The sequence below is a fragment of the Mauremys mutica genome, chromosome 7 (assembly GCF_020497125.1).
Source record: "Mauremys mutica isolate MM-2020 ecotype Southern chromosome 7, ASM2049712v1, whole genome shotgun sequence".
Lineage (NCBI taxonomy): Eukaryota > Metazoa > Chordata > Testudines > Geoemydidae > Mauremys > Mauremys mutica.
This window is the reverse complement of record NC_059078.1, coordinates 48,467,496-48,482,994: the sequence shown is the minus strand read 5'-3', so window position 1 is coordinate 48,482,994 and position 15,499 is coordinate 48,467,496. Positions and strand designations below refer to the sequence as shown.

The following is a 15,499-nucleotide window of genomic DNA, read 5'->3' as shown; positions in this document are numbered from 1 at the left end:
CCCTGCTCCCTGCCCCCTGCTTCACACCCATTGAGAGAACAGCAAATTGCCCCAGCTGGACCAAGCTGAAGCTGATTCCCAGCTACCTCAGAGAGAATTTCACTCAGGCAAATAGACATCAAGGAAAGTGGCCCTGTCCCCAAGCTGTAATGGCTGCAAGAAGGGAAGAGATGCTGGGATCCAGAGCAATTAACTTGTTTTTAATCACATCAGCCCATATGTTCCTCATTTAGTCTGCAGTTTGAGACAGAGGGAGAGAGACAGCACCATTGTGTATGAGTGGCTGTTTGGGCATGTGAGTATCTGAGAAAGTGTAGCTGTGTGTGTGTGTGTGTATGTGTGTGAGAGACAGAGTATAGGTATATGGATGGATGGATGTGTGGGTGTGGATGTACAGATGCATGGGTGTCTCTGGGAGTGTGCAGGTGTGTTTGTGGATGTGTGTGACTATATGCCAATACGTGTGTGTCTCTAACTTCTCCACCAGCAGTGCAAACAGTGTCCCAAAATGCCCAACATGTTAGGTTCACACTTAAAACACCCCTATATGAATCACTGAGTATTGCAAAACAGTCTAGATTGCTTCAGATCCCTGCACAGAACTATCATGCTGGCAGACTATTTTGCTACAGTGAAATGCGCAAAGCTAAGGCAGACTCTTGCCAAACACAAAGTACAGTGCAAAGCCAGACAGAAGCAGCTGTGCAGCCACAGAGCAGAGGAAATATTTGGAGAGGGGAGTCACGCTGTTCCAGGATGTGCAAGGAGAGATTTCTTCAAATTGCCCAGAATCATGACAGATTTTTCTATCACAATGCTGTGAGGAGAAAGGAGACAAGGGGAGAGAGATGGTGTTGTGGTCTTGCCATGTAATAACCTGCCAGTGATCAAGAATGGGTGCTAGTGACAGATGTATAGAGGGGATGAAACCCCAAGACAATGGGAAGCCCAGATCATACCTGCCTCTGCCAGGGACCTGGAATCTGTCATTTTTGTGCTTTGGCAACATGTCTCTAGCTTGTCAGACCAAGAAAGAATTGATTTCAAATGGGGGGGTGGGAGGGAGGGATTAGCGCATGGAGCCGTACTTGGATGCCTGAGAGTGTATAGATGTGTTTGTGTGTATGAATAGATCTATGTGCCTAAGTATGAATAACTGTGTGTGTGTGTGTGTGTCTGGAAGAGTGCACAGATATTTGTGTATGTATATAACTGAGAGGTTAGAGAGCTGTGTGTGTGTAGGGGAGCGCGTGTGTGTGTTCATTCTTTTGCTCATCTGTGCCCTAGAGAAGGGGCAGATTGGGAGAGGGGACCCATAGCTAATCTGGACAAATCCTGCTCTCATGATGAATCTTCACTGAAATCAGTGTAGTTGCACCAATGCAAGTGAAAGGAGTCTGGGCCAACAGCTGTAACATCAGCACACCCTGGCACTCTGCTCTGCTAGAGCTTGGAGCACATGCAGAAGGGTACACCGGGGTCTCTCTGGCTCTCCCTCGCTCTCTCTATTTGGCTGATCAAATAGAGTCAAACTGGACAAAAAAAATAGGCTTGTTTAAAAAATGCATGACTTTGAAGTTATGGAAATGAAAGACAGCAGCAGCCAACGGAGCATGTTGGCAAAGGGATTTTTTGTTCCCCCTTCCTTCGATTAAAATTGGGTTGCAATTCATTAATAAAGGAAGAGTTGTACTGAATAAATCTCCATCACTTGTATCAGGACAGAGCCGCGTAATTAACCCAGCTCCAGTCTGATTAGATGGGGGGGAGGGAAAAGACTTTTCTGTTTTGGTGCCTTCTCATAAAAGCCCGACACATTTGCCTTCCCTTGCAGGGAATTGATTTGAGCTTATTTAAAAATGAAGCTTGCAGCACGACATAGCGGCTTCATGGGGCTGTATAAAAACTGCTCTGATAATATTTTATTCATCCCTCTCTCCCCTTCCTTTTCCTCTGGAAATTCCAGGAGCTCCTGGCAGTCTCTGCAGGCAGCTCGGGGAGAAGAGCAAGAATCCCCTTTTAGAAAGCAATTACACATGCAAGTCACATCCGTTCAAGCCAAACTGTGAGCCAGCTCCCGTAGCTGATGTAAGTCCACATAGATTCTAGCCAAGTTACTAGAGTTACAGTGTTCTGCACCAGCTGAGGAGCTGGCCTGTGTATGTTTTTTCCCTCTTTCCCTCTAATTAATGTCCCTCTCCATTTGTAGAAAACAGCTCTGCAGTACTCCAGGAGGGAGAAAGATAATACAGGATTTCTAGGCCAGCTCCTTGGCGGATGTGAATGGGTATCAGAATGGTGAAGAAAGTGCAGTGGCACCGATTTCCACCAGAGGAGGATCCGGCCTGTTTAATCTGTTTGGAACTACCACTCAACTTCAAAGTGTAATGGAACCACACAGCAGTGTTTGCAGAGTCCCTGAGCTGGGTCCAGGCACTCTTTGAGGCACAGATTACAGAGCTGCTGGAGGACTAGCTGGCTCCAGCACAGAGCCTGAGGGGTGAGAAATCTCTGTAGTGCATTGTGGGAGCTGGAGCAAATTGTGACCCAAAGGGTTTTTGCTGTGCAAACCCCAGTGCGTTTTCACTCTTCCTCCCAATCCCCCTCTCCTTTCCTGTATAGTCTCACAGCGCAATCCACACTCCATCAGGTCTAGTCTGTATCCCATGCGTCCAGGAGGCGTTCTCTGTTCTGCCATGGTGGCTCATCTAAGTATCCCTGTCGCTGAGCTCCACACCCTGGTGTGGTCTCCCTATGGCCAGCTCTACTGCAGCTATGCAGGGAAGAACCCGCACCCTGGCTGCCTTAGATTTCCTCTGACTGTGGCTCTGGGTGCGGTGAGGGAGAAGCACAAATCGGTGGGGAAGGGCAGGCAGCGGGCCAAGCCGTGATTCCGGATTCTCCTCTTGTGCAGTATGCATCGGGGCATACTGTGTCCTGACAAGGGCCATAGCAAAATACCCACACACACCCCACAAGGAGCTAGAGGGAAGTGATTGTGCCTCTCTGAGTCTCAGGGCAGGTCTACACTAAGGGCGGGGGTCGAACTAGGGTACGCAAGTTCAGCTACGTGAATAGCGTAGCTGAACTCGAAGTACCCTAGTTCGAACTACTTACCCGTCCAGACGCCGCGGGATCGAAGTCCGCGGCTCCAAGGTCGACTCCGCCACCGCCTTTTGCAGTGGTGGAGTACCGGAGTCGACCGCGGCGCTTCCGGAGTTCGAACTATCGCGTCTAGATCAGCTCCGAGAAGCTGAACTCCGAGAAGTCGAACTCACCGCGTTGACCCGGACGGTAAGTGTAGACTAGCCCTCAGTTCCTTCCTGGGGCTCCCTCTGTGGGGGGTACAGTTACATGCCCTCTCCTTGCACAGCACTGAGCCCAAAGGTTGAAGCTAGCCCAGCCCTTCCATACTTGTATCTCTAAGCATTGTGTCTCCCTGGGGAAACACCTTCTGAATAGTTTCAGCGTGGTAGCTGTGTTAGTCTGTATCAGCAAAAACAACGAGGAGTCCTTGTGGCACCTTAGAGACTAACACATTTATTTGGGCATTAACTTTCATGGGCTAAAACCCACTTCATCAGATGCATGGAGTGGAAAAAAACAGTAGGCAGGTATAAATATACAGTACATGAAAAGATGGGAGTTGCCTTACCAAGTTGGGGGTCAGTGCTAATGAGCCAATTCAATTAAAGTGGAAGTGGGCTATTCTCAACAGTAGAATACCAAGGGAGGAAAAATCACTTTTATAGTGGTAATGAGGCCAATGTAAACAGGGTGCCCCATTTCAAACAATTGACAAGAAGGTGTGAGTAACGGTAGGGGAAAATTAGTTTGGGGAAATTAGTTTTTGTAGTGACCCATCCACTCCCAGTCTTTATTCAGGCCTCATTTGTTTGCCAACTCTGTCCGCATATCTATTCAAGGGACACCATCGTAGGACCTAACCACATCAGCCACCCCATCAGGGGCTCGTTCACCTGCACATCTACCAATGTGATATATGCCATCATGTGCCAGCAATGCCCCTCTGCCACGTACATTGGCCAGACTGGACAGTCTCTACGCAAAAGAATAAATGGACACAAATCAGATGTCCAGAATTATAACATTCAAAACCAGTCGGAGAGCGCTTCAATCTCCCTGGACACTCAATAACAGACTTAAAAGTGGCAATTCTTCAACAAAGAAACTTCAAAAACAGACTCCAATGAGAAACTGCAGAACTGGAATTAATTTTGCAAACTGGACACCATCAAATGAGGCCTGAATAAAGACTGGGAGTGGATGGGTCACTACAAAAAGTAATTTCCCCATACTAATTTCCCCCTACTGTTAATCACACCTTCTTGTCAATTGTTTGAAATGGGGCACCCTGTTTACATTGGCCTCATTACCACTACAAAAGTGATTTTTCCTCCCTTGGTATTCTACTGTTGAGAATAGCCCACTTCCACTTTAATTGAATTGTCTCATTGGCACTGACCCCCAACTTGGTAAGGCAACTCCCATATTTTCATGTACTGTGTGTATATACCTGCCTACTGTTTTTTCCACTCCATGCATCTGATGAAGTGGGTTTTAGCCCACGAAAGCTTATGCCCAAATAAATTTGTTAGTCTCTAAGGTGCCACAAGGACTCCTTGTTACCTTCTGAATGGAGTTCCTGTAACTCTCCCCCTCCTGGGTTTCCATTGGGTGACCCACACCTGCACAGTTGGGGCCTGTACGTCAGCACAGCTGCAGCCTCACCATGATAACAATTGAGGAGGTGGGAGCGTAGTCTGGACCACTATTCTGGATATGGCTATTCTAAGAGAGGAAGGCTGGCCTTGTGGTTAAGGCCCTGGCCTGGTATACAGGAGGTTCAATTCCCAGTTCTGCCCCTGAGTGACCTTGAGAATGTCCTGTAATCTCTGTGCACCTCAGTGCTCTATCCCTAAAAATGTAGAGAATGATTCTGACATTGGGATGGTGCAGAGCTGAGCACGAGGGGGGCCTGATCTCAGCTGGTGGCCTTAAGTATTAGAGTAATATCAACACTATGAATAGACAGACTGGTGGTGAAAAACATCCCAGGCCTATCAACACTGCAAGAGTGAATTCTAGGTTCGTCATCTACTGGTGCAGACAGAGCCTATTGCTATTTTCTGGATTGATTTATCCAATCATGTGGGGGAACAAAATCAATCTCTCATCCTATTTTAAAGTATAGACTTTAGTGTGTGATTATTTTTTGTTTTTAGTAGAAAATTTAATCCAGCTAATAGCTTTCTGGCTGAGCACTGGTGAGGGACAAAAAGAAGCTGCACAGTCATCTTTCAATATCTTAAGTGCCATAATCCCTGTGTCTGGATCCCTGTCTCGCACCTTTTGTGTGTTTTTAATTTAGGCGCACGTTTTTTATTAATTTTCAGCCCAACTGTTTATTCTACCTTTAGCAAATCTTAACGCATTATGATACATTTCATAATGCATGCTGTTCTATTACCAAGCCAGATGCAGCAGGGACCAACCCCGTGGGAGATACCTGCATGTCAGACCAGGCAAGAAAGTTGAAACTAGCATCAAATAAAGGGTGAGCTTTTCCGCAACATGCAGTGCAAATCATTGCCAGTCCTGATAATCCACTCATTTACACCAGTTTTGCACCGCTATAGCTGCACTGATTCCACTGGAGTTACTCCTGATTTATGCCGGCCCAAGTGGGGAATTGGCCCCAGGGGGATGGAACTGCATTGATTTACAACAGCAGCAGATCTGGCCCCATGTGTTTGTATTTGGTAACAAAGGTAGATGGGGGATGTTTCTCAAGGGCTTCCCCCAGCAGTTGGCTCCATCGCCAGGTTCTGCCCAGGCCCTCTGGAGAGATCGGGGAACCCATGGATTGTTGGGACTTTGTATGAATTCAGTGCTGATGGAAGATGCTGAGATGGTAGCCCCGTGTGCCTGAACTCCCCTCTTTATTCACAGAATAGAAAGTACAAACTTCTCCTGCCTGGCCAGTATGCCTCGTCCCTGAGCTGGAGGGGGAACCATCTGCAGGGGGAGAATACAGCTTGGCATCCATGGCCCATTCAGTCCCTGACCCCTCTGCTAAGGGGCCTATTGACGCCAGCTGTGGTAGCTGTATCTGGGCTGTGTGGACACTTACCATTATTTCTTTTCTCATTGTACCCAGTGTTCTAGGCACTGCACCCCACCACCCCACACGCTGGAGAGCACCACCATTGCCTTGAAGAGCTTAGAATCTCAGCATTTGCCCCAGTGACAACTTGATGAACATCACTAAATGCATTTCACATGGGCAACGAATTGGGTCACTCGTTCGTACTGGTCTGGATTTGAGTGGACACCGTATAGGAGCATCGTATAGCCGATCTGCAAACCAGCCCCAGTTTTTCTATTTATCTTAATGCAGAAGACATTCTAAAAAAAACCCAACAGCTGTTTCATTGATCTGACCTTTTCTGAGAAACAGTCATTGAAGCCTGAAGAATAAATTATAGGCGCAGTCTTGCCTGGAATGGGGAAGGGCTGGGGGGTGAGTGAGCTGGTGGGCCTTTTGTATCACTGATTTCTATGATGATTTTACAGTCATGGTCTGCGAAGGCCACCAGTGTGTTGCAAAATGTCCATCCAACCATCCATAGTGACACCTTGGCGCTCGTCATTTAGATCTCTGCATCACATTGTCACTGTTCCTGCCTTTCTCCCCATGTTGAGGCTAATTTCTCCATTGATTGGTTCTTACTTGGTTTAAAAATAGCCAGTTTGTAGCACAGAAGGGTAAAATTAGCAGCTCGCACTTGCTTTTACACAGATTTACAGCTGTTATGGAAGAGAGATGTCGGGTCTCTCACAGCCTCACTACTTGCACTAAACTGCTACCTTCTTCCGGAGCCTTCTCCCCAAGTCCTGATGATTTGACTTCATATTGGCTTCTTTCATCTTAAGACTGATTTTAAAACATACTGTGATGCTCTGTACCTCGGGGGAACACCCAGCACCCCCATGTTCATCCTTGTAAAATGATTGTGTGGTATCTAATTCTAAGTTTGTCATGTCGAGTGTCTTTGAAAGGCTCATGATGCACTGAGCATTGTTGTTACAGTGACGTTATAGTAATGTTATCAATTATAATTTCCTGTATGTAGTTATGAAGCTGAAAATGTATCCTCATGGCTTAAAATAAATCCAAGCAAAAATTCTCCAAGAGCGGAGAGGCAGTTCACACCTCATCAGGGAAGGTATGGGACAAATCCAGCCCAGCCTCACAGGAACAAAGGGCGCTGGCCTAGGCAGCAATAAAAGGATCTGTTGGACTCTCGAGTGAGTCACCCCCCTTTCCTTGGTCAGTTTGGGACTGCGATGAGGTAATGCTCACCTGACTCTGAAGGGGGAGACAAAGCCAAGAGGAAAGAAAGAACATGATAAAAGGGAGAAACATTTGCCATGCTCTGCCTCTCTCTTCCACCTACATCTACAGACACCAAACCATGTGACTGAAGCTCTGATCAAAGGGGAGAGCCTGGCTGAAGAGCAACCAGCCAGCCTGTGGTGAGAAGCACCTAAGTTTGTAAGGACATTGAAAGTGTTAAGATCAGCTTAGAATGTGTTTTGCTTTTATTTCATTTGACCAAATCTGACTTGTTATGCTTTGACTTATAATCACTTAAAATCTATCTTTCATAGTTAATAAATTTGTTTGTTTACTCTACCTGAAGCAGTGTGTTTGGTTTGAAGCATGTCAGAGTCCCCCCTTGAGATAACAAACCTGGTGCATATCAATTTCTTTGTTAAATTGGTGAACTCATATAAGCTTGCAGCATCCAGCGGGCATAACTGGACACTGCAAGATGGAGATTCCTAGGGTTGTGTCTGGGACCGGAGATATTGGCTAGTGTCATTCGGTTGCAAGTAGCTGGGACCAGCTTACATGCCAGAGGCTGTGCATGAACAGCCCAGGAGTGGGGGTTCTCACAGCAGAGCAGGGTAAGGCTGGCTCCCAGTGTCAAGGATTGGAGTGACCTAGCAGATCACCCGTCCAGATAACACCAGAGGGGAACGTCACACCTACCTACAGAAAGTGGGCCACATCCTGAAGTCCTTGGCCCTTGAGCAGGCAATGGGTGTTTTGACAAAGGACTTAGAGAGGACTTCAGACTTCAGATCAGTTTCTTTCCCAGCAAGCAGATAGCTATTGAGTGGGCAGCTGTTTTTTGCCTTTTTTCCTACCTTAGAGACGTGATTAACTCTGAAAAAGACTCCTGGCTAAGTTGAGTCCTCCAGCCTCCATCTCTGCAGACTCGTATATAGTTGGCGTTCTTCCGGGGCAGGATCTAAATTTCTGTTGGTCTCCAAATTGGTCAAACTTTCAGCACTGCTAATGGGCCTTCATGGGTAACCTGGTAAACAAAGAATGAGCCACCCTCTTTATGGGTAGTTAATTCAGTTGTCATGAAAAAACGCATCAGCCAAAGTCAGATAAGATCTTTCAGAGGAAATGTAAATCCAAGTCCCTGACAGTCTGTGGTCATTAAAATCCCAGGGGCGTCTTTGTAAATGCAGGGTTGTTACAGCCATACACCAATAACAGTAATTGCATCCTGCCTACCTTCAGCTCACCTTGTAGTTTCAAATGGATACTGCTGTGCTGGGAGGTGATAACAGCTGCCATCAGTCATGGACCTGGTTAAAGCTGATGGGGGCACTAGCCATCCTTTATTCATGGTAAATGAAAGAAGCAATTAAATGTCCCTTTATGGAGTGATAGATGGCAACAGGAAGAAGCCACTGCCCAAGGCAATGGGCCATATGGCAACACTGATCAAAAGCTAAGACATGTGGACTGAGGGGTGGTAGCTATGTCAGCAGGAGATGCTCTCCCACTGACATAGCACTGTTCACACTTTTGTCAGTGAAACTTTTGTCAGTTATTTCACACCCCGACCAACAAAAGTTTTACTGACAAGAGTGATAGTGTAGAGCCAGAAAGTGAGATAAGCAGCCACACGCATGGCTGTGAGAGAGCAGAGAGACATTGCTCCTTGGGGCACAATACTTTCTGGAAAGGCAGGTTTTGACATTGGGAGCAAGGGAACTGCCTGCTGTTTGTTTCTGCTGTGTTCAGGGAAATGGGATTTTGTGCACATTTTTTGGTAACTAACATGATTGCACCAAAGAAATACCCAACGTGCATCTTCCATTTCACCTCCTAACAGAAACAACCCAGCAAGGCCCCAGATACTGGCTACCCACTCAGTCCAAAAGAGGAAACTATACATTCTTCTTTCCTTCTGTTCTGGTGTGAATGCAGAGTGGCTATCAAGTCCCACTCTAGAAGGGAATGTATGCCAGAGGCTAGTGAAATGAACCTTTGACATATAGTCTTCTGGATCCTTTTGAGTGAATGAGGCCACATGAAGCATAAGACATCACCATTTATTATTACTGTCAGTACAGTAGCACATAGAGGTCTCATCCAAAATTAAAATAGAGACGACGACAAAGGGTGCGATACAGGAAGTTTCAGTAGCCCTATATGTAAAATAGAGAGCTGAGGTCAGAAAGATGATGTGACTTGTCTGTGTCCACACAGGAAATCTGTGGCAGAGCTGGGACCCAAACCCGATTCTAGGCTACTAACTTAACCATGTCTCACTCCTTATTTATTATGATCATTACCAGAGTGCCTATGGGCCCTAGGTATAGACCAGAACCCCACTGTGCTAGGCACTGTACTGACATTGGACAAAAAGACAGTCCCTGCCAGATTTTGCTGTGCTCACTTCTCTAGGTTTTCTTTTATCCCCAAAGTAATTTTAGCTAATTATCATCAAGTGTTTACTTCATTAGCCTAATGAAAAAATGAGTGCAACTCCGTTCAGTCACACAGTTACACCATATAATTATCTACTTAGAACATGTGGTATTGGAAAAACCCTTATTACATTTCATGGAGGGAGGAGGAGGGGGATAAAGGTCTGAGCTAAACACTTGCTCAGGAGACATAAATTGGATCTCCCTGAAATTGCCAAGACTATTTTCTCCCCCACTATTGCAAAGCAATTAATCCCAATGGACTTGCAGCAACACAGGGGGTTCAGAACAGCGATGGTGAACCTGAGGAAGAGGAGCAAGAATGAACACTTGAAAAAAATCATGCCAATTTCTGTTCTTTACTCAATGAACGACAGCACAGGAGAATGCCCAGCACTGGTGCTGCATTTGTAGTACCCCAACTTCCTCTGCACTGGTCTGGAGGGCTGAGATAGGGTAGGTCACTCTCCATCAGTACTGACCTGCTACAGTAGCTCCCTAGAATTGCCAACCCCAAATGTTCAAAAGCCATGAGTTGGGCTCCAAAAATCATGAGATTGGCTTGAAAAATCATGTGATTTAAAAACAAATATACATTTGGGGTTCTTATGGGCCTTCTGGCCTTGGATCCTTTAGGATACACTGGGGTCACAGTGTCATGCTTTTCTCTGCAATCACAAAGGCTAGAAACATACTTTTTAAAAAAAGCTGAGAGTCTCATGAATTCACATGACTCCAGCAGCTGGTGCTTTAAGAACTACACCAGTCATGGTGAGACTTGTGATAAAATTGTGAGTTGGCAACTCTTTGTTGGTGGGGAAACGGTGGGCTCCTGCCCCCTCTGGTGGATAGTTTCCTCTTCAGGAGCAGCCTCCAATGGCTCCATTGTCAGGATTTCAGAGGGCAGTAGGCTGGGTGGCCCTGGAGTAGGGAAGGAGTCTGAGCAGCCTGCTCCTCTCTCTGGTGCAGAAGGGTCCAGCATCCTTCCTTTGAGCTCACTGCTCAGTGTCAAAACACTCTGATGCAGCCCGCATCATTGATCCCCAAGTGGTCCGGCCTTATCCTGCTGGCTTTACTCTGCCATCGGAGCTTTCAGATTCTAACATCCAGCCTGCCAAACTTTTCAGACAGACACAAGAGGAGCAGTCAGGCTCATTTGTCTGAGATTAGAGACATTATAAAACATCTGAAATAAACAACCTGATCTGAGATGCGGAGGGAGCATGGGTGTTAAGCAGCCATTTGCCTTCCCAGCACTTCTGTAATTATTTCACGCTCTTCCTGGCTGCTCAGAGACATCAAGGTTGAACTTTTATTTCTTTTCTCTATATTTCTTCTCTAGTCTAACCTCACTCAACCATACCAGCCGTGCTCTCCTCCACCCATTTCCCCAGCTGCCTTTCCTTCCTGCTCTCTCCTCTAGCTTGTCTCTATGTCAACATCTTCTAGAGCTGGGTGACAATTTTCAGGCAAAATTTTTTGCACCAAAAAATGCAGATTGGGGCAATTGAAACATTCTGTGACTTGGTGTAGATTTGGGGGAATTGTTTCAGTCAAAGAGGGTTTTTTGCAGAATGTTCTACGGAGGGACTGACCCTGCGTATCTCCCTGCTGGCGGCTCCAGGGTTTTTGCTGCCCCAAGCAGCAGGAAAAAAAAAAAAGCCACAATCGCAATCAGCTCTACCGCCGCCACTTCAGTCTTCGGGGGCAATTCGGCAGGTGCTCCTTCGCTCCGAGAGGGACCTGTCGCCAAATTGTGGCCGAAGAGCTGGATGTGCCGCCCTTCTCCATTGGCTGCCCCGAGCACCTGCTTGCTGGGCTGGTGCCTGGAGCCGGCCCTGGCCCTACCCACAAGGTTGTAGAGTCATTCTCACTCTTTGGACCAATATATACAGAGTTGAGAGACTGAACAGCCTGTTGGTCAGGCTACCCACTGACTGCAGAGGAAACATAAGGACAAGTGCCTCTTGTAGAATGAGGGAATTGAATCTGGATCTCCCACAGCCCAGGTGAATGTGTTACCCACTAACATATGGGAAAGGTACTATGATTTCCTCCTTGGTATTGTGAATGGCATCTAAGTCCCTGTGTGACCCTAGCCCTTCATTTCCTTTGTTTTTATTTAGAAAACAATGAACGATGCCTCAAATTGAAATGTTTTGTTCAACCCGAAACAAAATATTGTCCATCTTTTTGATCTGTTGAAAAGGCCAAATGTTTTTGCTTTTGGGTCTACTTAAAACTAGTTTTTTTCAGAACTGCCAGCAAACCAAAATATTAGTTATTCGCACAGCTCTGATCACCTCCCCACACACTTGCCTAAGCCCAGGGCTGGCTCCAGGGGTTTTGTTGCCCCAAGCAGCCAAAAAAAAAAAAAAAAAAAAAAATCCACGATCGCGATCTGTGGCAATTCAGCGGGAGGTCCTTTGCTCCTGTCAGAGTCTACCCTCACTTGAAACTGGGCGGTTTCAAAGTGAGGACCCGCATGTCTTCCCCCCACCCCAAAATCCTAGGGTAGGTCTCCCCTTCGGCTGCCACCACCCGGTCAATTCCGTGGGCCGGGACACCCCTGTTTCCCCCCTTGGGAACACAGATCAATTCACAGAGGAGGAACCTCCCCCCCTCTTCCCTCTCTCCAGCCTGCTCCGGAGACAGAATGCCTGGATTCAAACGCCTTGAATCTCTACACACAGGGAAGTAGCCCACTTCCCCCTCCCCTTCCCCTGAATTTCCCCAAGGGAAGAAATTAACCAAGTCCAAAGAAAAGAAAAGAATTTATTAAGAGAACAAAAAGAAAGTACAGAATCTCTATGAGCCCAAGCTGGACACTCATAGGGTATAACCTTATCAATCTCTGGAGAGAATCCCCTCTCCCCCTTTTCTCAGTAAAAGCAATATCAGCAAACAGGAATAAAGCATTTCCTTTAGCAAACACACAATTGCAAATATAGAAATCAAATCATAAGACTAATTTGCCTTTCTAATTAATACTCACTATTAATTAGTAGAAACTACTCCAGGAGAACTTGGAGACATGACTGTCCTCTGTTAGATTCAAAAACAGTTCTCACACAGACAAAGGCTTCCCTCCACAGAGATTTGAAAAAATCTTATCTCTGATTGGTCCTCTGGTCAGGTGGTCACCAGGTACTACATGTTAACCCTTTCCAGGGAAAAGAGACCTTAACCCTGATCTGTTTATTTATGACAGCTCCGAATGGGAGTGAGGGACCCTCTGCCGAATTGCCGCCAAATATCTGAAAGTGCCGCCCCGCTCCGGAGTGGCCACCCCAAGCACCTGCTTGATAAGCTGGTGCCTGGAGCCGGCCCTGCCTAAACCAGAGTTACCCCTTAGGTGTAGACACATTGCAGGGAGAAGCTACCCCCAGATCTAGAGTATTTCTGGGAATGGGCTCCAGAATTTGGTTGAAGTTTGGATTTGATCTGATTCCAGCTCCAAAAGTTAATGACAAAGGCCTTTCAAAGAAATACAAATAAACTTCTCTTTTATTATATGTCTGTAATGCACCTAGCATATTATGAAGCACTATGCAATTAATAATAATCTCTAATATTTTCTGATTCATTAATACTCTATACTGGATGCATTTGCAGCTGTTGTAGTTGATTCAGGGTAATTCTCTAGTTCAGGCAAACTTTACATGATTCTCCCTGCAGAGATTATAATCTCTTCAAGCTTCCTTTTGCACAATGTATACATTCCTCACATGACTCTTTGCAGAGTATGTAAACTCCACCCACTTCCCCCTGCAGAGTTTGTGAACTCCAGAGGTGATTCAAGAGCTCTCCACATCTTCTGCTGTCACAGTGTTAATTGTATTATGGAGAGAAAACTCGCACCCAGCATAGCTACAAATGCTGCCTACAACAGGGTAAGCCGCTCTTGCTATGCACAGATGATGTTTATTTCTAACAAACTATGTGATGTTTTTACTACCTGGATCTGGATCTGGTATCCAAGAAAAGGTAAGGCCCGATATCTGATGTGCAGTGGATCTAAATAAAACTGTATATATTCTGAGGCTACCTATGGTGAACCCTAGAATGTTTACATGGCCGCATGGAACTGTGGTAACAAATGAGGATGCAGGTGCAGAATCATCTTCTGTTCTAAATTCTCAACTGCAAAAATGAGTCAGAAAACCACCTTTTGTGGCCAAGTTTCCCCAGGTCCAGGGAATCTGGGGCTAGATCCCATTTTGAGTAGAGCTAGATAGCCAGGTTTGCAGGCTAAAGGCTAATTACTTGGCTCTTGGGATAGAAGTTTGAATTGTCCCTACCCAGAAAGAGGAGGCAAAAGCTGATAGTTTTGTCTCTAGACAAACCATAGGACAACAGAATACAAATTCTTAATGAAAGGCTGTGGTTAGAATATGTCTTAGCAGAGAGTTGGGAAAATAAATGATGCCCCCCCCCCCCCGCCTTGTATCTGGTTATTATTAAAGAGCTGTTGCTTTGTCATTGAAAGGCTATAATTATACTTTTTAATGACTGTCAATACTATGCCCTTTAAATACTTTGCCTACATTTTTAGTTACATTTGTATATGTGTGTGTTTAATAATAATATTTATATCTATTGTAAGTGCACCTAGAGACTACCACTGAGATTGGAGTCTCATTGGGCCAGGCAGAATACAAACACATAGTCAGAAGCTATCCCTGTCCCAGAGCACCCACAGCTCAATAGACAGGACAGACCTGGAGTGGGAGGGGAAACAGATGTAGGAGAAGGTGAAATGACTTCCCTTTACTACCTACTGGCTAGACCCAGCTCTACTGCATGCATGTTTGTGCACCACTGCTCCCCGCTGAACCCATTCCAGCCTGTTCAAGTGTGTGTAATTATCTCTCCTTCTAATGGCTGGAGGATATATACCAGGAACATCTCAAGACACTAGCCTGAGCAGTATATATTAATTCATTTGTTTCATGTGATAGTTCCTATGTTTAATCCTTGAACCAATGGCTGGGTGAATCGAGCTGTCACACTTGAAACAATGCACAGGGAACTCTTAAATCCAAGAGTGTTGTACCAGAAAAACAAAGGTTAATTCGATGGCAACAGACCAACCTCAGTTGGAACTGCACCCTCTTAAAGAGAATCCACCAGACTCCCTTGTGATCAACGGGTAGATCTATAGTGATTGCTGTGACAGATTTTTCAAGAGGATTGAAGAGACTTAGTAGAGTGGGTGGAAATCTTGGTGTGGAAAACTTTCCTGCCAAAAGACAGCTTCAAAACAAAGATTTTATTTTGAATTGACATTCAATATAAGGACAGCTTTTCATTTTGTTTCAATACAGATGCTGTGGCGTCTTCAGGTTGCATTTGGTTTGTTTGATTTGTTTAAAAATCCCGCCCCCGTGGGGGGGGGCATTTTATGTTGAGAGGTTAATTCAGAGCAACAACTTGAATTTTGTTGAAATTGAAAATGTCAGTCTTCATTTGGATGTGTCTGATTTGGAACTTCTCAGAATTATTATTTTTTTGATATTTCAACTTTCCGTTGCAATTTGAAATGGAAACTAAGCTTGGCAATACAAATATTTCCCATGGAAGTTCCATTTTCTGACCAGCTCCGCTTAGCATGTTCAGTCACATTGACTTTCCATGGGACTTAGACTCCCAAATTTCTTAGAAAATTGTACTCAAC

The 15,499-nt window shown here is 45.6% G+C and overlaps 2 long non-coding RNA genes across 5 annotated transcripts in view; one reads left to right on the top strand and one right to left on the bottom strand.

Annotated features, from left to right (window-relative positions):
- The window catches only part of LOC123373871, a 45,038-nt gene extending 31,188 nt beyond the window's left edge, over window positions 1-13,850 (bottom strand). For all 4 annotated transcript variants that reach the window (XR_006580908.1, XR_006580907.1, XR_006580909.1 and 1 more), the window contains exons 1-2: window positions 13,781-13,850; window positions 8,239-8,408 (exon numbers count right to left, since the gene is read on the bottom strand). This is a non-coding gene — a long non-coding RNA (uncharacterized LOC123373871). The remainder of the gene's footprint in view (window positions 1-8,238; window positions 8,409-13,780) is intronic.
- Window positions 1,992-7,328, top strand: LOC123373870. The gene is made up of 4 exons (XR_006580906.1): window positions 1,992-2,088; window positions 2,210-2,500; window positions 5,500-5,578; window positions 6,182-7,328. It is a non-coding gene; the product is annotated as an uncharacterized LOC123373870 (long non-coding RNA).
- Window positions 13,851-15,499: the final 1,649 nt, after the last annotated feature.